Source organism: Desmodus rotundus, chromosome 6 (assembly GCF_022682495.2).
Source record: "Desmodus rotundus isolate HL8 chromosome 6, HLdesRot8A.1, whole genome shotgun sequence".
NCBI lineage: Eukaryota > Metazoa > Chordata > Mammalia > Chiroptera > Phyllostomidae > Desmodus > Desmodus rotundus.
Genome location: NC_071392.1, coordinates 101,428,235 through 101,454,099, shown reverse-complemented (window position 1 = coordinate 101,454,099; position 25,865 = coordinate 101,428,235). Strand labels below are relative to the sequence as shown.

The 25,865-nt window shown below is 54.5% G+C and overlaps 1 protein-coding gene across 3 annotated transcripts in view; it reads right to left on the bottom strand.

The window, feature by feature from the left end:
- RIPOR3 (RIPOR family member 3) overlaps positions 1 to 25,865 on the bottom strand; it is a 60,178-nt gene that overhangs the window by 31,552 nt on the left and 2,761 nt on the right. The window contains exon 1 of one of the 3 annotated variants that reach the window (XM_045194995.3): positions 25,500 to 25,605. The exons of the other annotated variants lie outside the window; for them this stretch is intronic. The gene's annotated coding sequence lies outside the window, so the exon portion shown is untranslated. Of the gene's footprint in view, positions 1 to 25,499; positions 25,606 to 25,865 lie in introns of those variants that run through there. 3 annotated transcript variants of the gene reach the window in all.

Below are 25,865 nucleotides of genomic sequence, written 5' to 3'. Positions count from 1 at the left end.
CATTCTTAATGAGTGGGGGGGGCGGTGTGTGTGTAGCAGATGTTTCTCATATCTCTGTGCCTGGGTCTGCCAACACTTCCCATCCACGTCTTGGAGTGTGGAGCCCGCTCTCTGTGACTCTACCAGGACGCTTCTGATCTGTTGACCACCGAACCCTCCCTCCCTAGGTGAGCATCTCGTCTCCCCGGCCAGGCTGTAGAGTCCTCTCCTCCCTGCTCCTCAGAAACACCCTGCATCTGCCCCTCCCCTTCCCCCCCTTCCCCCAGGTCCAGGCCCCCTTCACGGGTCTCCTGCCTCCACCTCGCCCTCTGCCCCCACTGGAAAATGGAGTGAGCTTTTAAAAACGTCCGTCAGCTTTCTTACACCCCACCCCACGGTCGGGGCTTCTGGGCTCGCCTTAGAATTAAAATCTCACCCCACACACCACACCCAGACTGCCCTGAGGGAGAGGCCTCCTTCAGCAGCGCCTAAGGCTGGAGCCCAGGGACCCAGGGACAGCTAAGAGCTCCCTACCCCTTGCCCAGGAAGGCAAGAGCGCCCCATTGTGTCCCCTTCCCACCCCTCAAAAAGTAGTCACAGCCGGGTCTTGCCGTAGTCCGAGCAGCTGCGTGGTGGAGATGGGTGGGCGTTTACGTGATCAACCCACTTACCCCCACCCCACCCAGCCTGTGAGGCAGGCAGGCAGGAAGAGATGTCAGAGCCCCACCCCACCCCTTTTATAGTTGCAGTCCGGGGGGGCTCAGAGAGGGGAAGCGGTTTCCCACCCTCACACAGCCAGGTGGGGGTGGGGTGGGGGCAGGTGGGAAATGTTGGCATTCGGGTATATTTTGAGCACTTTCGAGGTGACAGGTGAGGGGTGGGTGTACAGGAACCACACTGGAGGAGCCCGTAAGTGGGTGAGGGGCGAGGGTCCTCACTGGGGAGCCCAGTGGGTATTAGGAGCCGCTTTCCCTCCCGACAACCACACCCAGAGGGCTGGCTGCCCAGCCAGCACCCTGTATCTCAACAAGGACCCAGGGCCCACTGAGTCAGCCTCCTGGAATGCCCGAGGCTCCCCCAAACGCAGGCCCGGACGCCTGCACAGGCACGTGGTCCAGAGAGAGGGGCTGTTTGCTGAGAGAGGCTGTTAGCACGAGAAGTGGTCAAGGGTTCGACAAGAGATGAGCCATCTGGTCATCCTGAGGTAAACAATTTACAAGAGATAAATCAAGCCAGCCTGCTGTTCTGGTTTTGGTTTTGACAGAGGGATGTGTGTTTTCCTTTCCTCTGGGTGCTGGGTGGAGGGAGGGAGACTGCCCCCGGCATCCTAGCCAGTGCCTCCCTGGGGCAGGGCAGCAGGAAAAGACAGCTTTTTTTCACACCTCTCTATGCCAGATGGTCAACCCACATTGTAAGGACAGTGGACTTCCTCCCAAAGGAACAGACTTCTTTTCTAGAATCCAAAACCATGCATTTCTAGAATCTTCGGCCTGAAATCCATTTCCTGTTAGAAGAAGACCCCCTGCTGGTCTCCCCAGGTATCGCAGCCCTGCTCTGCCAGCCTCCGCAAATGCCCAGGAGAGCAAGAGAGAGGGGCTCCCTGCGCCCTTGGATTCCCAAGCCCGTGGGGTATCTATGTAGCTTAACTGCCTAGAGTAAGCAGCTGGTGCTGGAATTGTCATCCTGGAGTTTCCCAAAGTGTTGCAAGACATTCCGGGCCGACTCTGGGGTTTGTGTACTACAAGCTGTTTATCAATGAAATCCCTCTTTGCCAGACATTCTTGCTTGGGTCTATGGGGAGATGATTTTGGTGGGAACGCATTTCCAATTTTGCAATGAAAACCTCCAATGTTGCAATGAAAATTTTGTAATGAAAACAGGCTCGCTCAGATTACAGAAAACGTGGCTGGAACAGGTAGTTTCCTCGGGGAGAAGGACAAGGATAGTGCTAAGGTCAGAGCTCTTGTAATTAAAAAAAGCAAGGGGTTGGGGGGACATCTGGGAACCAGGATTTGGGGACTGCAGTAACCTATGAGATACGCACCCACAGTGTCATGAAAAGGAGGTGAGTATAAGGCTTGGGGGTCCAAAAACCCAAGTTCACGTCCAGCCATTACCCCTTTCTAACTATTTGACTTGGAGAAGTCACTTGTGCTCTGAGCCTGTTTCCTTATTGATAAAATGGGGGCCGTTGAAATTACCTTACTTTACAGCTGTGAAGATGTGCACTTTTCTCCTCGTTCAAAGGAAAACCCAAACTATAATTGACGGCTTTGTCTACTGCTCTGCGCTGCTAAGGTTATACTGGTGAGACAGTGTACTGATTTTCTGTGGCTGCTGTGACTAAGACCATACACTGGGTGGCTTAAGACAACAAAAGTGTAGAGCCTCACAGCGGGGTGGGGAGGCTGTGCTCCCTGAAAAGGCTCAAGGGAGGAGACCTTCCTTGCCCCCTCTAGCTTCTGGAGGTGGCCATCGCTCCTTGGCTTTGGGCTGCATCGCCCCAACCTCTGCCTCTGTTGTTACGTGGTGTTCTCCCCGCGAGTCTCTGTCTTCACGAGCTGGTTCCCTCTTGTTAAAAGGATACCAGTCCTACTGGACGAAGGCTCACTCTAATGACCCCATTTTCGCCTGATGATCCCTGCAAAGACCCTGTTTTCAAATAAGGTCCCATTCACAGGGAGAGGGCAGGACTTCAACATAAGTTTTGGGGCATACAATTCAACCCATAACAGGTAGAAAGCGCTTGGTTTAGCCCAGAGGTTTAATGAGGTTTTGGATGTGCGAAGGTGGGCCCCAAGCATCGGCAGGTGGGGGAAGAGACGCCAGACTGTTCCGAATAAGAAAACACAGAAAGGTGTGCGTGATGACTGAGAGCTGGAGAAGGGGAGGGTTTGGGGGAAGGCAAGGCGACAACACGTGAAGCTGTCCAGGCGATGAAACTTTAAGATGAGGGCGCTAGGGTTTATTTCCAAGTGTGCTCTCCCCGGGTTCCCACGACCCCAGATTCTGTGGACTTCTGACAGCACCCTGTTTTCCTTTGGAGGGTTTAGTTCTTGCTCCTGTCAGTCTGACAGGACTGGCCCAGGGCCCCATGGTCCCCTCACCAAGGAGAGGCACGCGACCCACGCCAGGCTGATCAGGCACAGCCTCCCTGGGAAAGGACCTGGGACAGGACGACAGGGCACAGGCCATGCTGTATTGCATTCACCCTGGCCGCTTGGGACCCTGATCAGAGGGTCTGCTGTGAATCCACCTTGGGCCCCTGGGCCCTTGGTTCAGGCCCGTTTCCAAGCCTGGTTCCTGGATCCGCCATGAGCCCCCTCCCCAGCTTCCGTGGGCCAGATTCCTTTGCCCCAGCTCACGGCAGCCACCTCCGAAGTCTGCTGTCCTGGAAGCCCTGGGTCAGCAATGTGCGAGGAAGAATAGAGGAACTGGAGTGGCGAACACCGAGGGGCTAAAGGGGAAAAGATAAAAATTAACCTATTGGCACAAAGGTGGTGAAAAATGGAAAGCCCCTCAGGATACTTGGGGATGGCGGGGAGAGCAGGGAAGGGCCGGGGACCTGGGTTTCTCACCGGGGTCTTGGCCTGGTAGAAATTTTAAAGGGAGGAGTACCCCACAACAAGTCCAGAAGAAAGGGGCACTAAGGGGCTGATGCTTGGGCATCCATGTCAACTCCCAAATAGAATGCCCGGCTCACAGAGACACAAAACAGTGGGAGCTGCTACCTGACACACTGCCCCTCACTTTGGACCAGCGTGTCACAGCCTCCCCCTTCCCCACTGGGGCTGGACCCCCCGCCAAGTGGAGCCTTCCTGCAGGCATACTGTTTGCATTCTGTGCCCCTGGGGTTTACTGGTTTTCCTGCTTAATGAGGTAAGGTTCACCCAGCCCAGTGGCTATTCCTGGAAAAGCCGTAGAGTTTTGATGACCCAATGCAGAGAGTTTACAAGGAAGCACTCCCCGAGGGCTGCGCTGGCTAGGAAGAGATGCTTCGCCCCTTCCAAACACAGTAATGAGGTCTGAGAGTTCTCATGGTGGGGGTGTTGGTGGTGCTGTGGGTGCCAAGAGCATGGGCTGGGGGTTGGAAGATCTGGGCCCCAGACGGCCAGGAGTTCCCCTCTCCCTCGTGGGTAAAAGGGGGATAAAACGCACATCACCCAGCTTCACTACTGGGCTCCAGTAGAGGTAGAGCTAGCCTGGCAACCCTGGCGCTCTAAGCAAGTGAAAGAAAGTACCAACCTAACTGTCGCTATCATTACCACTACCGTAGACCTCCTCCAGCAGCAGAATGTTAAGCCCCCAGTGACTCTGACTTTGAATTGTCTTCTGCTGTGTGAGTACGGGTGGAAGCTGTGACTATAATGAGCTATGACTTCTCTGATTATGCTCCTCTGGGCAAAAGAGCTTTAAAGCATGAGAGGGATTCAGTGTGAGGGAGGTTCTCTCTTTTTAGCTTTGCAGACGGGAGGCTGCCTGGCCAGGGGAACCAGAGGCTGATGGAAGCTGAGAGTGGTCCTGGCTGATCGCTAGCAAGTCCTACAGCCACATGGGACGGAATGACGCCAAGGAGAATGATCTTGGGCGTGGGTTTGTCCTGGACCCTGCGGACAAAAACTTGGCCTGGCCGATATCTTGAAGGTCAGCCTTGCTATACTCTGCACAGAGGCCCCAGCCTCCTGAGGCCAGCACTCGGCCCTGCAGAACCAGAAACTCTCTGGTGGGCGCTGCAAGGCTTGTGGCCATTTGTTTCACCGCAACAGACCACCGATGCCCGCTCTGTAAAGGAAGCCTTAAACGGGAGCCTCGTACGCAATCTGCCCTCCCAGGGTAGCCTGATGGTTAGAAACGAAGGTCCAAATCCTGACTGTGTCGCTCACCAGCTGTGTGACGTTGGCCGTCCTGCCTCCCTCGCCTCTCAGAGCCTCGGTTTCCTCATCTGTAAAATGGGGATGGGAATGAAACGTGTGGTAATGGGAAAATATAATGAAAAATGAATGAAGGAATAAAAGGAAGAAATGAAGTGTGTGTAGAGCATTGGAGCAGCACATCGTTAGGGCGGGTGGCAAATGCTCGAGAGGCCTGAGCGTTGTATGTGTCCATGACTGGAGTCAGCTGCCCGCTAACAACCACGTGCCTGCCCCCACACCAAGAACACGGGAAGGAGCCCTGACCGGGGAGTCACAGGCCACTTGGGGAGTCAGGGCCCTACAAAGAAAGACCCAACTTTGGAGGAAGTAGGGGCATGTGCATAACAGTCTTAGTGGGCACAGCCCGGGCCTCAGACCCCGCAGCTGCCCCTGCGCAGCTCAGGCCTGGCTGTGGTCCCTGTTCTTCCTTCCTCGAGATCCCTCCACACTGACTTACTGAGGCAGACCTTTTTTTTAAGGATTCTGCTGCTGAGCCCCTGTCTCAGGCCTGAGGTCAAGGCCTGGCCCTTGTGAGCCTGTGGAGAAACTGGAAGCCTCAGACACTGCTGGCGGGAATGTAAAGCAGTGCAGCTGCTTTGGAAGGTGGTCTGGCAGTTCCTTAAGTGGCTTAGCATAAAATTACAACATGACCCAGCAATTCCGCTCCTCGGTACACACCCAGGCGAAATGAACGTATGTCCAATAAAACCCGCACACAAACGTTCTTGGCGGCACTATTCCTAACAGGCAAGAAGTAAAAAAACAAACCAACCTAAATGTCATCAGCTGGTGAGCGGATAAACAAAGTGTGGTACATCCATACAATGAGACATTAGTCGGCCATGGAAAGGGATGAAGTGTGAATCTGGTACAACACGGATGAATCTTGAAAACCCTATGCTGAGTGGAAAACCCCATGCTTTTATGCTCGGAAGGAACCAAACATAAAAGGTTACATGTTGTATGATTCCATTTACATGAAAGTCCAGAACAGGCAAATCCATGGAGACAGGAAGTAGATTAATGGTCGCCAGGGGCCGGGAGCAGAGAGAATGGGAGCGACTGGCAGAGGGTCCGGCGTTTCTTCTGGGGAAAATGAAAATGTGCTGGAATCAGGTGGCGCTGATGGCTGCTCAGCTTTGTGAATATGTAAACCCCCTGGACTGGACACTTTAAAGTACTGAATTTTATGGTATGTGAATTGTATCTCGACTTGTAAAAATTGATCTTTTAAAAAGTTCTGGCCGTTACTAGCTGCAGGACCTGGCACAGATGACTTGGCTGGAGGCCCCGACGCGGCCGCTGTGGAATGGGAACGTGACCACAGTGTGGCCACATGGGGCTGCTGAGGTCCCACGAGAAAATGCAAGAGCCCAGTGCTTGACAAATGGAAGTTTTAGAGTCCGTGTTAGGATTAGTCGCTGGGGGAGTAGAATGTTGGGGTGCTCTCTCCATGGTCCACCTTCTCCCTAATCCACATGCTGCTGGGTGGGTTGTGCCCCTCTGCCCTGGCTTAACCCTGTTACCTCTGCCTGGAATGCCTTGCATGACCTAAGCTGGAAGGTCCAAACTCGCCCTTGCCTTCACGCACCCCCAGCACCCTCTGAGCCACTGCCCTGGTCCCAGCAGAGCCATGGGGCCCGCCATCCCTTTCCAGAGGCCCTCCCAGGGAGGCACTGATGGCAGCCCGAGTCACCCGAGCGCTCTCCTGTCTGGAGCCAGGCTGTCTCTGAGCAACGTGAGGAGAAGGGTCATGTCGTAGGTCAGTGTGTCCCAGATTTCACTCATTTATTGCTGCCACACTTTCCCCCATCCTTCGAGTACCAGCAGTACCCTGAGCTACTGAATACTTTTCTTTAAATCAACTCACTTTTCCCAAACTAAGCATATTTTAAGAGGACAGCTTCATCGTGACGGTAAACGAAGAGCCAGGGTCATTTGCCATCCCTCATAACCTAAACAGGGACTGCAAAATAGTCCCGCTGAACACAAGACCACGTTCAAGTGTGGGTGGGCACAGTTGCCTGCAAGGCCTCTGGGCTTTCAAGGGGGGAGATCAGAAAGTCTCAGTGAGGCATTAAAGCCATTAACAACAACAGACGTTCTCGCTGGCATGACCAGGACTGAGAGGTCATTGGAAAGCGGCGGATGCGAGCTGTGGGTCACTGTTATTTACCTCCTAAGTCGTCTCTCCTTGTCTCCCTCAGATTGTGACTTAAATATCACCTCCTCGTGAACTGTTTTCTGGCCCCTTGCCTCTGTGGGAGGGGCTCCACCTCCTGCTTTATATTTCCTTTAGCATCGAAAACATATATCGTCCCACACACGATATTTTCCTGTCACCCCAGCTGAGAGCAAGCTCTAAGGAGTGGCTTAGGGCCCAGTGTGAACAGAAAGTGCCTGGCACCTAAAAGGCATTCTACACATATCTCCTGAATGAATGAATGGATGAATAGGTGGATGAATGAATGCATCTCGTCTCTCCCGTGGCTTTGTACTACCTTACACTAGCTTTGTACCAAATCTTACACTTAGGAGGTGGCCCAGTAAACAATGGCTGAGTGAGAAAGTGAATGAATGAATCAGTCGATGAATTTTTGCCTGGACAGTGAAGCTCCCAACGTTTGAGACAACCCAGGCCTCATGTGTGTATGTCTTCAAAGTCCCCAACTCTAAATTCTTCCTGCAGATTGTCTCCAGGGCTAAATGCGCGGGGCCTTTGCCAAGAAAAGAGGTTGAGTTCCCAGGCCTCCAGTTTGGATTGAAGAGTGATGGTTTAGCAGGAAAAGAAAGTTGGGGACCTCGAGGAGTTGTGGGGAGCTGGAGGAGCGGGGAGAGCATTCCCCAGGGACTAACTCCTCCTGGCCCTCCTGCCCAGCGCCCCTGGCATGTTGCCCAGTAGGAGAAGCCCGCCAGAGACACAGGCACGCCGCGCTTACTAAGTGATCCTAAGTACCTCAAGATGGGCGCATCAGCGCCAGCCACTCGGAGCGGATCTGGAATGAATTGGGGGTTGTGAACATCGCCGACTTAAGCCTCTTCTCAGAGGAAAAATATTTATTTCACCGAGCTCTGCTTTTTGGAAAGCTGCGCCTGTAACAGTCTGCATCGATCTAGCAGAGTTTTGGCTACTGCTGGGTTTTGTCTCCTCTCCTGTCTCCGGTGGCGTGGGCTGTGTGTGTGCGTGCGTGCATGTGTGTGCGTGCGTGCGTCCACGATTCTTAAGCAACCGGCCAGAAGACACAGCCGGGACACTCTGCTCTACTTTAAACAGGAAAAAAGGACATCAGCTGAGTTCATGACGTGGGACCCAAGGCCTGGGTGTCTCATCTGCAAAGATGCCCGCTCGCAAGAGGCAATTACTTCTTTCCTTCCCTTTTTATCTAATATGCTCTTTTTTTTTCCTGGCTTGGGGGAAAAAGAAATACAGACAAGTATAAGGAAGAAAGTAAGACACACACCTCTTCCCAGGAGCCACGATTAGCCTTTCAGGTAGAGTTCTCTTTGTCCCCTTTCCATGCTTTGGAGCCCAAGGGTTTGAATTGCAGCCTTGCCACGTGCTGTGCCCTTGACCAGCCCGTCACCACCACTGGGAAGCTCTGTCTCCTCCTCTGGGAAATGGAGCGAGAGCAATACCTACCCCTGGGGGTTGTTGGAAGGGGTAACCAAGAGAAAGGACACGCAGGGCTTAGCCATCTCTGGCACGGAGTTAATGCTCCATAAATGCTGCCTATTTTTATAGGATAAATAGATATAATTTTTATGCCTTGTTGTTGCCATTCCTCTCTTCTCATAAGCATTTTTCAACGACAGAACCTTCTATTGCGGGGTTGCACCGACGTTAGTTTTTAACTGTCCCCCGTGGATGGGAATACAGGTTGCCGCCACAATTTCACAAAAACTGCTGTGACAAACTTCTCCAGACTCAAGCTGTGGCCTGCATTCGAGGGCCTGTCTTGAGGATGAGCGGCATGAATTCTCAGAAGTGGAATTATTGGGTCAATGGTAGGAGCGCTTCCAAGAACCTCGGTATATCACATTACATCTCGCCATACGAGTCCTTTCCAGAGAGATTGCCGACGGACGTCCCGGCTGCACCGAGGGTTGTGACTTGCAGTCATTGCTCATTTGACAGGCAAAGTGTCGTGTCGGTTCTTCAATTTGCGTTTTTAAAAATTTCACTTGGTACTTTTCTAATACTGATTTTATTAGCTGCGATCTGTTGCATGTTTACTACATGCCAAGCATGGGCTTAGGGCTCTTGCTAAACCATCTTAATCACGCTCGGGGTAAGAAGTAAACGCAGGGTCTTAAATAGACATTTGCACACTTGGGTTCACGGCAGCATTCTTCACATTCGGCAAAAGGCGAAGCGACCCAAGCGCCTGCCAACAAGTGCGTGGATGGAGAAAATGCAGTATAGGCCTACGACGGAACCACATTCGGTTTTGAAAAGGAAATGAATTCCGACGCATGCTACAGTGTGGACGAGCCTTGAAGATGTTCTCAGTGACATCAGCCAGTCACAAAAGGACAAGTGTCGTGTGACTCCACCTGTATGAAATTCCTACAACAGTCGAATTCATAGAGACAGAAATCAGAAGGGGAGTCACCGTGGGCCGAGGGAAGGGAGATAGGGTGTCACTGTTTACGGGGACAGAGTCCACTTGGGGAGATGGAAAGATTTGGAAGAAGGGGGGTGGTGACGGTGCCACAACAGTGTGACAGTGAGTGACGCCACAGAACCGTCCCCCGTGACGTGGTTGATGTGGCGAGTTGAATGGTGTGCATGTTTTACCACAATAAGAAAAATCTGAATCGATCTGATTATTACCCTCCCCCCTTCTTTTAAATACGATAAAAGTACGGCCCAGAGAGGTGAAGCACATTCCCAGAGCCACACAGCTTCTAAGTAGTAGAGACAGATTTAGATGCCAGGCCGGAGCCTTGAAGGCCACACTACCCTAGGAGAATTTGTGGGCGCAGGAGTCAGAGGGAAAGCTCAACCAGACGTGAGGTAGCATGTGGAGCTAGCGAGACACGGTGCCAGATTCCGGAGCTGCTGGCCCTGGAGGTTCATAGTTCAGTTCTAAATTTATTCTCTAAACTCCTGTGGGTTCTAAATATGGCCAAACAAGTTCTTCCAGCCTAATCAATGACGTGGGCGCATTGTTTTGAAGATCCAACCCTTTTCCTGGTATGAGAGCAATAAAATAATGCAGCGTTTGTTTGGAGAAGCAGTCTGTTTGCGCCCATCTGGACACAGCCTGGGCTCCCCGATGGCGGACATGTGTGGCCGTGGACTGACTTCTCAGGGACAGGGAGCGAAACCGTTTCCTCAACCCGAGACTGAGTTTCTCCTCCTGCATGAACCTAAAACAGAGCCTCGGGAAATACCTAGCAGAAAACTCTAACCCAAATGTACAATTTTCCTAGAATTACTAATTAAAAATAAAATAGTACTCGTGCGATAGTCTCCAGGCCAGGGAGGAATGGCAGGGTGTTGGGGGACTCACAGGCTGAGTCCCCACTCCTCTGGGAAGGTGTTGGGGTGGCGACTGGTCCACATCCCCTTCTCAGACATGCTGCCTCCACTGAGGTGGAGTGGGCACGTGACCCTCATGGTCTGGCCACTGAGGACTGAACAAGTCTTGGACACTGGACCCAGGATAGACCATCCACTCACTGGCCAGAAACATACAACTTCTGGTGCTTGGCCCCAAAGGGTGGACCTAGACTTCATATTTCCTCCCTTAGGAAAGCAAATCAAGAGACACTGGACATTCCAATTGGTCCAGATACCTGAGCGGAGGGACACGGATATTTGGAGGTGGACTTGCCATGCTCGGCACACAAGCACACAGACGTATGTGGGAGAGGGCTGGTGCCAGCACTCTGGGTCACAGTGTTGAGTGGCTGGATCAAACTTCACCTGAAACCTATACTACCGCTGGACTTCTGAAATTCATTTTATTAGATTTTTCTGGGGTTTGATGTGTTCTTTAATAACCAAGAGGAAATCTCGAAACCCTTCCAAAGCATCCCGTTTCTACTTGGAATTATTAGAGTAGATTTATGACCCACAGAACCGTACCACGGACCACACCAACGCAGGCAGAAGCCCTGTGGGAGAGTTTAGGATTCAAAGCAGTGTCCCTGCATGTCCCAGTGACAACAAGCTCCCCTTTCCTGGTCTGAAACACTTGGAGGAGGAACAAGAGGTTCGGACTTTGCTGCAGGAACACACTGTCCTCACGACGACCCCTTCTCAGCCACAGAACTGCTGTTATCAGAGTCTCTCTGGAGGTTGGACATAGGGTGAAGCCAGGAACTCCTGAGGCTGAAGGGCAGGTCAGGGGCCTGGGAGAGAAGGAGCTGAGTGGGCAGGAACGTCTTCTCTTTCCCTCGGGTCCCCGGAGCCCAGCTGTCATCCACAGTGAGTTGAGCTCACAGTGGGGACAAATAGCACTCACTCAACAAGCCGTGACCCAGTGCAGGGCACTACCAGGGGTAAACCGAGTCTCATCGAGATGAGGTGGCTTGTCTGTGACTGGTGGCTCTGGGATTTGAACCAGTGTCTGATGGGCTCCAGGTGTGGCACCTTTTCCAGTATGGGCCCTCGAATTTCCCGTCCAGCTGGTTTTGCAATCGGCAGCCCCTCCAGACGTCCCTCAGAGGCCGCAAGGAGCTGACTGCTGATGAGGGAAAGGATTTGAGCTGCAAACCTGGCTCTCTCCTTCCAGCCTCTGCCAGACCTGCAGGATGCGCGGGTGTGTCCAGCCCACCTGGGGGCATCTGCTGTAGTCGTCAGACAGGGCGGCCTTGGGTGGAATCAGATCTCCCGAGAAGGCGAAAGCCAAAAAAGAATTAAAAGTGAATTTCCAAAAGGAAGTAAATATGCAATAAGGATTGGCCACATCTGTGAAACTGAGCGCTTCTTCAGAGCCAGGCACTGGGCCTGGGTTCGAGCCCAGGTGGGGGCCATATAGGTGCTGCCTTAAGGACTGCAGGGCCACCCCTAGGGGAGCTGTTGGAGGCCCAGCACCTGTAGGCAGCTCTTCATCCGGGCACCCGCCTCTCAGATGCCCAGCACTGCGTCCGCCGTTGGCTGCCTGCTGTTCCCCAGGGGCCCCAGTCGAGTCGGCTGAACCGGAGCCATGATACAGATTTGAGTACTGGTCCCACGTTCTCTGGCTGTGACTCGGGGTAAGTCGATGTTCCTCTCTGAGCCTCAGTTTTCTCACCTGTACAATGGGGGGCTTGTGCTCGACCGGAAGTTTTCACACGGCTGATTGCACCTGTCTGTGGGCCGTGAGCTCAACGGACAGAGTCATGACGGGCATGTAGCCATGTTATCCCGCCTCCGAGGTGCGGTGTACACCCCGTCCTTCCTGGGAAGGGGCGCGTGCTTCTCTGATCCCACCTGGCACCTGGTCGCTGGGAGCTGCTGCTGGGCACAATGTGCCTGCTGGTTACGCATCTCACGCTCTCTGCTTTGATCCTCTGCACAGTGGCTGCCAGCCGCAAGTGTGGCTCAGTCAGAACAAGGGCCAGGCTGTCCTGCCTCCACTGTGACCCCCTCTCCGAGCCTCTGGTTCAGCGTCCATTGTAGGAAAGAATCCACCTACTGCGTGGGACCGTTTTGTGAATTTGAACTGAGGTGATGCAGGCAAAGTTCCTAGCTTTGGGAGAAGCACGTGGTGAACCCTATAGACCAACAGGCTCCGGGAGGTCAGGATGGCCCTTGGTACCTTCCTTCCGCCAAGTGATCAGCGGGGACTTGGGCACCTGTTTTCGGATGATTGGCTGTGGCTGAGCTGGGAGAATAAGAGCTACCAAAGGCCTTACTCTCTGCTTTCTGGCTTCTTTCGACTGATTGCCAGTCATCTCTTCTCCCCTCCGAGACAGCCCTGGCCCCTAGCCCCAGAAGGGACTCTTGCCCAGTGTCACCCCCATTGGAGAATGGGGTTTGGTAGAGCATGTTACGGGTCTTACTGTATCTCAGGCAGAGCAGCCAAAGCCCCTGGAGATCTCTGTGGATGGACAAATGGTTTGTGGGTGGGCTCCCTGTGCATCGTCTGGCCTGCACGCTTGCCGGGCTGTGCTCAGCTCAGCTCTGGGCTGTACCCTGATCAAGAGCCAGGTCAGCGGCCGAGCCTTCTGGCTCCCCTCTGACCTCGAGTCTATTTCTGACCCATGCGCAGCAGCTGCCTGGAGTGGAAACCTCCCCAGAGGGACAGACTCCACTCGATCAGGCAGACCCCCACAGGAATGCTGGGAGGGGCCAGTCACTGGGTCCCTGCGTGACAGTGGGCAAATCACACCAACACCCAGAGCTTTGGTTTCCGCATCTCCATCGGCTCAGAGCAGATGTTACAAATTGGTGTTGGCTCACGTTCTAACAGCAGCTGGTGGGCACGGGTTGCTTCGATGCAGAGTTGAGATGGATTCTGAGGCCGTGTTTTGCTCACTAGGAAAGGGGGCTCTGACTGACGAGCAACGTCTGCCATGAATTGAAGGCAGGGGAAGAACGGTGTGTTTGGTGCCACATACCGGCCACCCCAACCAGGAAGTTCTGTAAGGTCCCTCAAGGTTTGAAATGGCTCAGATGCTTAAGATCTCATTGGATCACACAGAATTTAAGAAGAGCTCTCTGTCATTTTGAGCTTTTCTCTAACAGCACCCCAGGTTTCTCACGGTCCATTCCCACCCTTTAGCACACAGCATGGAGGCCCACTCAGGCCACCACAGTGACAGGCTCAGCCCAGGAAACCTCCTCCAGGCCTGGTCACTGAAAATTAGCTTAAGACCCCCCATCCTCAGCCACCCTGCTGGATCCAGCCATACCTGAAGCTCAACCTAATTCTGTGCTTTTAAACTCTGAGAGCCAGTGCATTGTCTTTCTTGTTGAGCTAGGATGAGTCAGAGGCTCATATCTTGTCACTCAGAGAGTCCTGATATGCACAGACTGGTTTTTTCCCCAGTCAGGCCCAAGAATGGGCACCAAAGAGGGTTTGGCTAACACGGCAGTGAGAACATCTGGGGCTTTGTTTTTGTTTTGTTTTGTTTTCTTTTCTTTTCTTTTTTTTTCCCCTGACCCAGCCAAGTCAAGAGGCCTAGAACGCAGACAAAAGACACGAATTTCTCTAACGGGAGAAGCCTGGGAGACCCCTTCCTTCCGAGGGCCTCTGCTCTAGATGAGTGGAGTCGAAAAGGGGGCACGTTGTCTGGAACTCCCTTCTCTTCCCCCCGCAGTTTTTATGACACTCTTTCCTTAGCTTCCCAGGGCACTGACTCTAGCCTGGTTAAAGTTTGTTTACAAGCATTGACATGAATCATAAATGCCCATGAGGGGGACCATTAACCACCACGCAGCCAAGTTAACATCCCTGCACCCCCATCTCCTCCAGTTAAATGGGCCAGAACCTCCACCCCACCCCCTGAGGGGCCTTCCCAGCCTTGTCCTAGAGCATTTCAAAATCAGGGCTCTGCTCTAAGTTCCGAGCATAGCCTGTCCCAAGCTCAGCTTGCCGGCCTGGCTCCTTCACAGTGAGGGGCCGTGACAAGGAGCTAATAGCGCCCGGCATGTCTGGCTTCTGGCCTCTGACATTTGTCCTGGAACAAATTCTTCTCTGCCCCTTCCCTCTCCTCCCAATCTGGGAACCTGAAAGGCTCAGCCGCTAAGGGAGAACAGGGAAGGCTTTGGAGTCAGATAGACCTGGGGACGAATCCTAGCCTGACTCATTCGAGCTGTTTCATCATAGACAAGTTGTCAACCTGCTGAGCCTCGGTTTTCCTTTCTGTAAACTGGGGATGGTAAGGCCATCCGCTGTGGGGCCGATGCTAAGAATTTGCTCAGACGATGGCTGATTTTGTGAATGGGAGTTGCCGTAGCAACAGTCACGTCATTCTCTTGATCACCATGGTGGGAAGGAAGAGGGATGGAGGAGAGAGAGAGAAGGGTGTTTGGGACACCCTCAGAGTTTCTGCACCATTCTACCCTGGGGGGTGAGCAGTCATGACCTCCCCAGAGTCCCTCATTCGGGACTCGCCCTCTTCAGCGTGCTGGGTCAGCCCCTGGAGAACTGTCTGTTTCATCCTTCATCCGACCCCTTTCTTCCCCACGTGGGGAAATGGAGGCTGGCCTCCGCCCCAGATCCCAGGGCCTGTGGGCAGGTCCTGAGCTGTGGCAGAAACTCTGACCACCGGGTCTGTGGGACTTTGTCACTGTGGCCCCACCCAGCTGCAATGATTTCACACACCCTCGTGGCTCTTTCTGTCCCCCCGTCGGCACCGTGGGCACAGCCAGGACCAATTAAGCGTGTGGCCATGTCTGTGACAGGTCATAGTCTAGAAACCATCCCCGTGCTTTCCTCTTTGCCCTTCTGAGCAAACAGCCTTCCCTTCTTGGTCCTTGGACACCCACCTGCTGGGGGAAATCCGGGTCGTACAGGGGACCACAGAACCACACCATGGCCACCTTCGGTTCCTCGTGATCAAAACAGATCCTCCCATGAGACAGAACACTGAAAGCCACCACCGTGAGAAAGTGTTTCTAACAAGTCCATTAGCTCCCGATTAACAGAGGAGAGGCATAGAATGTCCCCAAACCGTTCAGAAAGTAGAAGGTCTTCCCTTCTGACCTAGCATAGGGACACACGCGGATAAGGGAGGACACCCTCTCCGTCCCTCTTGGCTTCAGCCCGGACAGGACAGGAGCATGGAGAGGGGTAGTGGAGAAGAGTATGGACGCAGGGCTACCTGGTTCAAATCCCAGCTCTACCACTTACTGGCTGTGTCACCACGAGCAAGTTGCTTCGCCTCTCTGTGCCTCACCCTCCCTGTCTGCACAGCAGGATGGAGAGGAGCCCCTCCCAGAGCCGCTGTGCAGATTAAACTAGTTACTGTGTGAGGTACTCAGGATGGGCTTGGGTGGATAACAGACAATAGGCATACTGTGTGTGTGCTGTTTCTACATATCCACCTTTTTTATACAAGCCAAGTCAGCTCCAAAGGCAGGGCTTTGCACTGCCCTTCCGGGGGCTCTCGGGGGAAGCTGCATGCATGGAGACCTTCGGCCACCAGTTCATGGTGGGGACTCTGGAGATGCAGCAGGTTGAAAGGAAGGGAGCTCTGATGTTCCACCTTCCCTGGCTACACGGGGTCCTCCCCATGGCCAGGCTGGGGCTCCACACGTGCCTACTTAAGTGGGGGCACATAGTTAGGGCGAGGGGCACCGTGACTGTGGCAGTGGCTGGTGGTGGCAGCCGGAGGCGGGGACCAGAAGCAGTGGAGAGGAGGGGGCCTGAGCCAGGGTGGAGACAAGTGAGCCAGGCAGGGCTCCAGGCCCCGAGCTACTCCAGCCACAGCCGGAAAGATGAGAGTGACCGGGCAACAGATGTGGCTGCGGACCCGGCTCGTCCCCCCACTGGGGCGTCTCATCGTCAGGATACCTCAGGCACACAGGCCCGATGATGCCATTGTCGAGAGAGGCTGAGGCGGAATGGGAGTGGACCTGAACTGAGCGTTAGCTAAGGCCCGAAGTGCTGGATCCGATCACACTGACCAGATCCCACTTCCTGTGGTGTTTTTCCGCGTTGCCCCAGGACTGGGGTTTGTGAGAAAGCTCAGATCGACTACAGGAAATAAAGAAGAGACCTTTCTCTCCACCTACGCAGGTGACAGTGCGTGTCCGTGGGCCCCATGTCAGTCACCAGGGCGGGGGGGGGGGGGTGCTCCTGGGGGCGAGACCCACACCGTGTGTCCAGCGCTGTGTCGGAAACACAGTCCGTGTTCAGTGAATATCCATGGGAGAGGCAAGCGCGCGCTTCAGTTCTGACTCTGATCGGCAGCAGACAGGGGCCCCTCTGTGGGCCTGGGGAGGGAGAATTCTTTTCTCGGCTTCCTCAGGGGCATGGCTTTGGGGTCAGACCCAGTTGGGTTCAAACCCTGGCTTAGCCCTTGTGTGGGCAGCTTGTGACATGGCCTCCTGATGGTCACACTCTCTTAAGTGTCAGTGGACCTTGTGAATCATTTCTAATCAATGGAATATGACAAAGTGGTGGAGTGTCATCTCCAAGACCAGGTTGTAAAAGACAGTGACAGCCCTGGCCGGGTGGCTCACTTGATTGGAGTGTCAGCCTGCATTCCAGAAGTTTGCGGGTTCAAATCCTCGTCAAAGCACATATGAGAGGCCACCAACTGATGTTTCTCTCTCTCATCAGTGTTCCTCTCTCCCTCTCTTTCTAAAATCCATCAAAAAACATATCCTCTGGTGAGGATTAACAGAAGACAGTGACTCAGCTCTCTACACACACACACACACACATCCCTTCCTGGCCGGCTCACTCTGACAAAGCAAGCTGCCGTGCTGGGGATGCCCACACGGCTGGGAACTGAGGCCCCCAGGCCACATCACGGAGCAAACCTGGAAGCAGATCCTGCCCCAGCTGGACCCTGGGATGGCGAAGCCCTGCTGAAAGCTTGGCCGTGGCCTGCAGGAGACCCCGCAGCAGAGGACCCACCCAAACAACACCCAGGCCCCCGACCTACAGAAACTTGTGCTCGTGATACCATTTTCAGCTGCTCAGTTTTGGGGTCCTGTGTGAGGCAGCAGCAGACCACGCAGACAGCTCTGCACCCACAGACCAGTTACTTCACCCTTAGGTGTGTACCCTCATCTAAAAGGGGCGTAATAGTCACACCCTTCCACCTCAGAGGTTTGTTGCAAGGACCGAAGAAATGATGAATGAATGAATGGATGGATGGATGGGACCCCTGGTTGAAGAAGGGAGACCATCACAGGTTCAGGAAAGAAAACCCACGCGGCAGGTTGGGACGAAGCTGTGAAGAGTTCTCACCGAGCAGCTGCCACAAGGCCAAGAGCCCGTGTGTCCCCCGGCCCGGTCCCTCACCAGGGGGAATCCCTGCCCCTCTCACACACCAGCCAGCTCCTCCTGGGCTCCCAAGGACCAGTGCTCAGAGCTTCCAGGATGCTCGGCATCGTTGCCACCCCCACACTGGGTTCTGCTGTCCCTTCTTCATGGATCATGCTCCGCAGGGGCTGCTGTGGCCCGAAGGCTGGCCAGGCTCGGCGCCACAAGGACAAACAAGCTGAGAGCCACAGCATCTGATAGCCCCAGAAACTGACCCCGTGGGAATGCTGCCTCCAGCTGGCACGAGTGCCACGACCTGGCCACAGCCCCTGGGCCGTCAGTCCTGGGGGTGACAGCGACAAAGGGGCGGGGTCAGACCTCAGGCCTCACTCGGTAACAGATGCCTGACTCCGAGTCGGGAGAATACCCTCAGGCTTGGACGAACATCACAGGGCCCGGTGGCCCCGGCAAGCATGCTGTCCAGGCCTCCCCGCCCAGGTCTGTGTCATCCCTACTCCCGCCAGACCCGCCATGCTGAACCAGGCTTAACTGCCCATAGAGGCGCACATCTGCCCCCCATCTCATCTGGGGCTGGAGCTACCTGGGCAGAAGGGCCACCAGCACCCCAGGGCCACTGTCTGTCCTTGCATCACTCCTAAGTTGGGGATGTAAATCAGACCCTTGATGGCCATAGGCATGGAGACTGCTGGGTAGCCCATGGGCAGCTCACCTGCAGCAGGTGGAGGTCTGGGGGTAACCTCAGCCCCTCTTGTGTGTCCTCCCTACCCCAGCTGATCCCACAGCCTCTTGGACGCTGGGCAGTTGGGCCACCCAAGCTGGGTGACAACCCACATCAGTACTGGCCTCCCAATTGCCCTGAGGGCGGGAACTAGAAGCAGACTCCCGCCCAGGGTACACCTGGCAAGCTAGCAGCCTGGGCCCTGACCCAGAGCCGTGAGTTTCCCTCTCGCCTCAGCACCGGCCCATCCTACACGCCATCAGCAGCCCCCCTTCGCCACCCTAACAACAACGGCCAGCTTTGATGAAACGCACTCTGTGCCATTAGCTCAGGGGCCCCCACAAACCCCCACTCCACAGGTAGATTATGCTATAATCCCTATTTGGCCCAGGGCTGGCCAAGGGCCTGCTGGTCAGAGGAGGAGGCAGGATTTGAACCCAGATGGTCTAGCTTTGGCGCCATGCTCCCTGCACTGTGGCTGGCTCCTACACACTGGCCGGTACCCCCACACCCCAGCAAAGCTTTGCAGGCTGGCTTTGTCCTCTGGGAACTCCTGTTCTCCCCAGAGGCCTCCAACCCACTCACTGGCTGGGGGCAGGCTCCCGGCTCGCCCTGCTGACACAGCGACTATTTCTTGGCCCCGAAGCCACAGTTGTTGGAAATTATAATCCTTCCTTCCTGACTGTGAGCTTAGGGCTCCGAGAGGCTCCTAATGCACACGTCCCTTATTAGCCAAAGCAAGTTCTTTCCACAGCCTCGACCCAGGCGTGTTAAAATGTAAACTGCCGTATATCACGTGGCTGCAAGCTCATTTGTCTCTGTCAGGCCCCGCTCTGGCCCCACTGGGCCCCTCCCCCCTCGATGTCCTGCCCTATGGTCTTGGCAGGCTCCAGCCCAAAATCCGGGCCTGTGGACCCGACACAGTGAAGCACTTTGTAAGCGTTTAATAGTGTTGTCTCTATGTCGAATAAATCACACCTTAATGGACCATTTTTCAATTTGTAGCCCCAAGTCAAGACTCCTAAAATGTTACCAGCTGCCAGGGATGAAATGTGTGCCTCTGGCACACTCTTCCATACACGGGGGGTCACGCAGCTTCCTACCTGCGGGAGAGCCGGGCGCCAGGGATCTGAGGCAGAACTAGGCTGCGTGTTTGCTCCTCAACAGGCAACATTCCTTCCCCTCTTTATATAGCCTCTTTGGGGGGGATGTGTCTGCAGTGAGGTGTGGGCCAGGAGAAGCCTGCCTCAGACAGCTGGGATTCTGGGACAGAAAGAACAGCAACGCCATACTCTTGGGATGGGGTTGGAGGATCTGAAACCTTACCAGAGTTGGAGTCAGAAAGAAAAGGGTCTGAACCCCAGATTGGCTATGACCAACTGCGTGACCTTGGGCATGTCAGTTCACCTCTCTGGGCCTCAGACAAGTAATCACAGAACCCACTTCACAGGTGGTGGAGAGGGCCGAATGGGAGAACAAAAGAAAGGGGCTCAGAACATGCTGCGGGGGCCCAAGGTTAGAGGAGGGCAAGCGGCAGCTGACACTCATCGGGTGGTGTCATGGACTGGACCGTGTCCCCCTGAATATGCTTGTCTCCTCAGAGTCTTAGGATGTTTCTCTCTTTGGATATGGAGCCTCTAAAAGTGGAATTATTAAGACGAGGTCATGATGGGTGAGGGTGACCCTAAATCCAATGATGGGCGCCCCTAGAAGAGGAGGGGAGGGTATACAGAAGGCCTGTGAAGGCAGTGAATATCTGCTCACTCATTTGCTCTTGTCTGGGGCGAATCCAGCAGCAGGCTGGGCAGGGACCGATGCCAGCGTCGATGGTGCAGGGAGCCCTCCGGCCCATTTGATGCCCTTCAGCAAGTCTAGTTCATTCCGGGATTTGCCCTATCTGGGGTTCTGTTTTTGTTTTTGTTTTGCAATCGCTGCTGCTAAGCAGTAGAATGGGCGTGGGGGGAGAGAAGCAGCAAAATACAGGCAATACCACGCTTAAGATACGACCCAACTGCAAAGATCCCCAGTCTGGGTCAGGAGTATTTTTCCAGCAGGAAACCAGAACAGTTCATCTGAGTTCCTTCACCTTTTGTCCAAAGATGCAAAAATGTCAGAAATGTGCAAGGGCTTCGGTCACTGAGGGACCCTGGATCTTGGCCCCGCAGTCCACTTCCTGCACTGGCCGAGGGTCAGGGCGAAGACCACTGCCCGGAGAGTCGGGACAGCGGGGTGGCGCCGGCCGGGCCACAGCCTTGCCATAGGATGCGGCGCGAGGCTGCTCTCTCTGGGTACCCGTTTCCTGCACTATAAACTGGGGGTGATAATGCCTGGTCTGTCACCTCACGGACCTAAGCCGGAGCAGATGACAGCTGCAGGTCTCCCTGGGCTACTTTTCTCTGGCCTCCCTAAGGGTTAGCAACACGAGGCTTGGGCCTCTATCTGCGCCTCCCCCAGACCCCGCTTTACAGCGCGCACACTTGGACTGTGGGTTGAATCTGTTTGTGTTCACAAAGCACCGACTGCACGCTCGAGGCCACAGCAGTTTCCGGGAGGTTATCTACAGCCGTTCACGCTGATGCTGAGCAATGTCAGCAGGAGCCACCACTTACTGAGGCTTTGCTGCATCCAAAGCATCGAGTGCTTTGCCTCGTGGAATTCTCACAACAAACCTGCACGATACGTGTGATTAGAACCCCTGTTTCCCAGAGAAAATGCAGTTCGGAGGGAGTAACTTGCTCAGAGCCCCACAGTGAGGTCGCATTGCCTTCAAACTCTGCTTCCAAAGCAGACGCTGCTGCCGGCGAGCTCTGTGGGCGGCTGCGGGGAGACCCGGGCACTCCCACAAATGGGACGTTCCTCACTGCAGCTGGTATGTCTAGTGCCCAGCGCAGGGTCAAACAAGTCATACACGTACGCCACGGAGACCTCATAAAACCTTCCCGAGCAGTTGTTGCCATTATTATTTTCCTGTTCATGCAGGGGAGGACGTGGAGGCCCAGGGGATGACAGGGGAGGTGGCCCTGACGAGCCAGGACCAAAATCTGGCCTTTCTGACTCCATATCTAAGGTTTTGCCCCCACCCTCTCAAAATGGGGGCTGGACACCCGTGGATGCTAAGTCCATGCGGAGACAGTCAAGGGTGTTGGGGGTGGGGGGTGGAATCCTAGGGGGTTTCATGGAGGAAGAGGATCAGGAAGCATGGACAGAACCTGGGAGGCACAGATTTCCTCTCTTCAGATCACCTCAGGGCATTTGCCAGGAGCCTGAGGGCTGGAGGGCCCCCGCCCCAACCTTCTGAAACTTATCCCTGGGTGCCTCACTCCCCAAGGGACTCAGGAGGAATACGTGCGGCCTCCCGCCCCGCCGCACAGGTCTGTCTGCATGCCAGGCCTGGGCTGGCCCTTCGCCCTGTGCACCTCTCGTCACTCTGCAGGCCGCAGGAAGGAAGGTCCGGTGCCAAGGCTATCGCAGGGCTCGCATACCTTCGGGCAGGGCTGGGTACCCAAAGCCACAGGTTATTCAATACGGCATTATTTGCGATCACAAAAGACGGGAACCGATCTCACGTCCATCAACAGGAGCCTGGATGAAGACGCTCTGGCACAGCTGCGTAGGACTCAAGTGTCAGCCAAGGGAGAGTGGGAGGGTCAAGAGCAGACACTGAACGCTGACATTAGGAAGAACTTTACACATGGGCAGGGCGGGACCATGATCATCACTTTAAAATGAGGAAACTGAAGCGTGGAGAGGTCAAGTCCCTGGCACCACCAGGTCGATGGCTAAAAATGGTGCAGCTGGGATTTGGGGCAGTTAATGGGCCTCAGAGCCATGCTCAGGGCCACTCTGCCACATGGCCTCCCAGCCTCTCTGTCATGCCGATCCCCCTCTGCCAGGAGCACCCCGGAATCTGGGAAAGAAGAGAAGCGCGCAGCCAACCTTCCCCACGCCCCAGCCTGCGCTGGCCGGGGGAGCAGGTGTCACTGGAAGAGGCCCGTCTGAAACCGACTGGGATAACTCAGACGCTGTGGTAGCCGGCCTCTCTCTCCAGTCAGTTATGGCCAGCGGGGCCCACCGATTATTTTTATAGCCTTTCCTGGAGTCATGACAAGCAAAACGAAATGATCCACAGGACCCCTTTCATCACTAACAGCCGGGTTTCACAGTTGGGGGTGGAGGAAGGAAAGAAAAATCAGTTTTCTCCCCACTTTGCACTCATCAACAGAACTCAAGGCCGGGGCAGGCAGCACGCTGGTGTGGAGGAAAGCTGTTCTCAAGCAGAACTAATTGGCAACAGAAACGGAATTCCCCACCCCCCACCCTGCCAAAAAAAAAAAAAAAAAGCATAAACATGCTTTATCCCTGGGAATTACCCTTCAGAATAGGTATTCCAGACGTGTGGTGTGCAGCTACTCATGTGCAGCTGACAGCCTCACCCAGACGAGGCCAAAGGTGGCCTACGCCGGTCACCATTCAACCAGGTCGGCCGCCTGTGCACTAAGATGGTCAAAAGGGGCGAGGAGGCAGACCAGCCCAGCTTGGAGTGGACATGGCTGGCTGTCCCGTCACCCAGCATCCCTTCCCTCCTCTAGGAGCAGCCGTTGGCTTTGGGGCCCCCAGACACTGGTTGGGGTGGAGCTGACCGCCCCCACCCCTGACTGCTGCCCAGCTCCTGTGACAGCCACGCAGGCTTAGGAGCGTCCTCCAGGGCTATTTCAGGAGCCGGCACATAAACCCCCAGAAACAATGAGCACGAGAGAAAAACACTGAATGAGGCTTCTGGACAAGAGAGCTCTGGCGTTTTAGAGGTGCAGACAGGGGGTGCGCCCCAAACTGAAGACAGCAGAGACCACTGCACTGGGGGTGGGAGCACAGAAGTGGGCACAGATAATTGTCGGAGCACTGGTTCTCAGTGGGCGGTGGTTCACAGGAGTCTTTTATTTCACAAGTGATGTAGTGAGACTTTGATGGGGGGAAGGGGCCATTCGGGCACCTCTTCAGTGTCTGATGACAAGGCAATGATGAATTCCATCCTACCTGTGGTCCATCTTTGAAAATCTTGAGGAAAGCTCTCTAGACCTGGATTGGGGACCAGGGATCTACGGGGACCCCTCTCCCTGGGTAGGTGAGCAAAAGACTTTAGGCTGTGCCCTCTGTGGGTAACCAGGGGCAAGCCTATTGGGCCCCTGGTGAGTGAGGGTGTCCATTGATGTGTTCGGAGGGAACTGTTGTGCCCCCTCCCCAGGCTTCCACCCCACAGGGTGTTCCCTCCCCTTCACGGGTGAATCTGGAAGGCAGTGCTGGGCACGGTCCTCTGAGGAGGGCCGCCACAGTACTGGGACAAGGCAGGGACAGCCAGCCGACCACAGCAGAATCCAAGCCCCTCGATCCGCCTGAGCCTGGGTTTATCGGGACTCAGGTCAGGAAGAGGGTGTCGTTTCCAGGGCCCTCCGAGACCACCTGGGACAGAGGCCATGTGAAGGGCCCTGGAACCTGGGCCCAGGTTGGTCGGACAGGCGCATCTGAAGATGCAGAGTGTCACTGACTCTCACTGATATGCAAATGAGGGGCGGCTTGGTGAGTCAGCCCAGGGTCATCCACTGATGGACCCGGGTGCCTGGTGGCTCAGTCAGGTTCTCCCAAAAAGGCCGGCTGTCTTGTCGCCCTTGGTGACATAGCAAAGCAATTATTTCCACAAGTACCTACTGAGTGCCTACGCTGGGCAATGAGTGTTTATTGAGTGACTACTATGGATTTCAGCACTGAATAAGACAGATAGGGAAGGAAAGTCCCTGCCCTCAGGAAGCTCACATTTTAGGGGACATTTAAGAAAAGGAAAATATATCATTCATTGGATGATAAATGATAAGTGGTGGGGAGCAAGCCACGTGGAGATCTGGACAATGAGTGGTCCAGGCAGAGGGGAGGGCAAGTGCAAAGGTCCTGAGGCAGGATTGTGCCTGGCACAACTGAGGACAGAAAGTACAGGGTGGATGGAGAACAAGGGAGGTGAGGTCCAGATCCTGCGGGACCTTGCGGCCACGTTGAGGACTTTGTCCTGGACTCTGGGTGAGGTGGGAGCCAGGACTGGCGAGCACAGGAGGGACAAGGCCCAATTTCCTTTTAACTGGACATGACTGACTGCAAGGGGAGAGGAGACTGTCAGAGAGGCAAGACAAGCAGCAGCAACCTCAGTGGAAAGGCAGCAACAAGGGTCCAGAGAAAGCTGCCCGCCACTTGGACCAGGCTGGCGCCGGGAAGGTGACTGCAAGCAGTCAGCCTCCAGTTATGGGTTGAAGGGACAGCCAATCCAATTTCTTTTCACTGAACAGTGGAAGCAGCTGGGCTCCATGCCTGTGTTTTGGGGTCAAGAAAGTTTGAGACCTGGCTAGAAAGTAGAGACGTGGTTATCCAAAGGGATTTCTTCCTACGACCTCCTGGGACTTCTACCAGACCAGCATCGGAAGGGATGGTGTAGGTCTTCGTGGGCTAATGGGGAAAACACCCAGGACACGTGGTCAAGTGAAAAAAGGAAGAAGCCGGCCCTGGTCAGGAGGTGCGATTAGTTGGAGCTTCATCTCCTGCACCACGACGTCACAGGTTTGATCCCCGTCTGGGTATGTATGGGAGGCAACCAATCGATGTTTCTCTCTCACACTGATGTTTCTCTCTAAATATATCTGAGGGTGAGGGTTAAAGAAGAAGAAGGAGAGGGAGAGGGAGGAGGAGAAGAAGGAGAAGAAAAGGAAGAGACAGAACAAAATGGAAAGTGATCTCATTTTTGAGAACTATGAATACGAATGAATGAAGGGTGTGGAAAAATAGGTATACCTGGCTCTTGATTACCTGGAGCGAAGATTTAAACTCAGGATTGCCCTTCCTCCCATGCAAAATAAAATGATAATAAGCCCTGTTTTTAGTTCTTTTAAAAATTGCTGTGGCACAGCTCCCCTCTGCCTGCCGTCACAGCGCTCTTCTCTTAGCCAGTGTCCCTACCTGGGCCCCCTCCTTGGCCTGGACAGAAGGGGAGGCGAAACTTGGAAAGGAGAAGTATTTTCCTCTCGTGCTTGCTGGCTTGGGAGAGCTGGAAAGGGCCCACCTGGCTCCTAAAGTTCCTAAAAATAGAAATTTGTCTTAACTTTCCTATAGTTTTGGCTTAGTGGTTCCTTCTACTTGTGCCAAGATGCCGTTCGCATTAGAAAACTGTTCGCTGTGTGTGAAAATACAGGATGGCAGGGGTGAGACCTGAGACGGAGTGGAATGAGCGGGCAGCTGCCACGGACGGGCCGCCAGGATGCTGCACGTGCGGACGACACCTCCTACCCACCCCCCAATCCTGGCATCTAGTCCTGTGATCAAAGC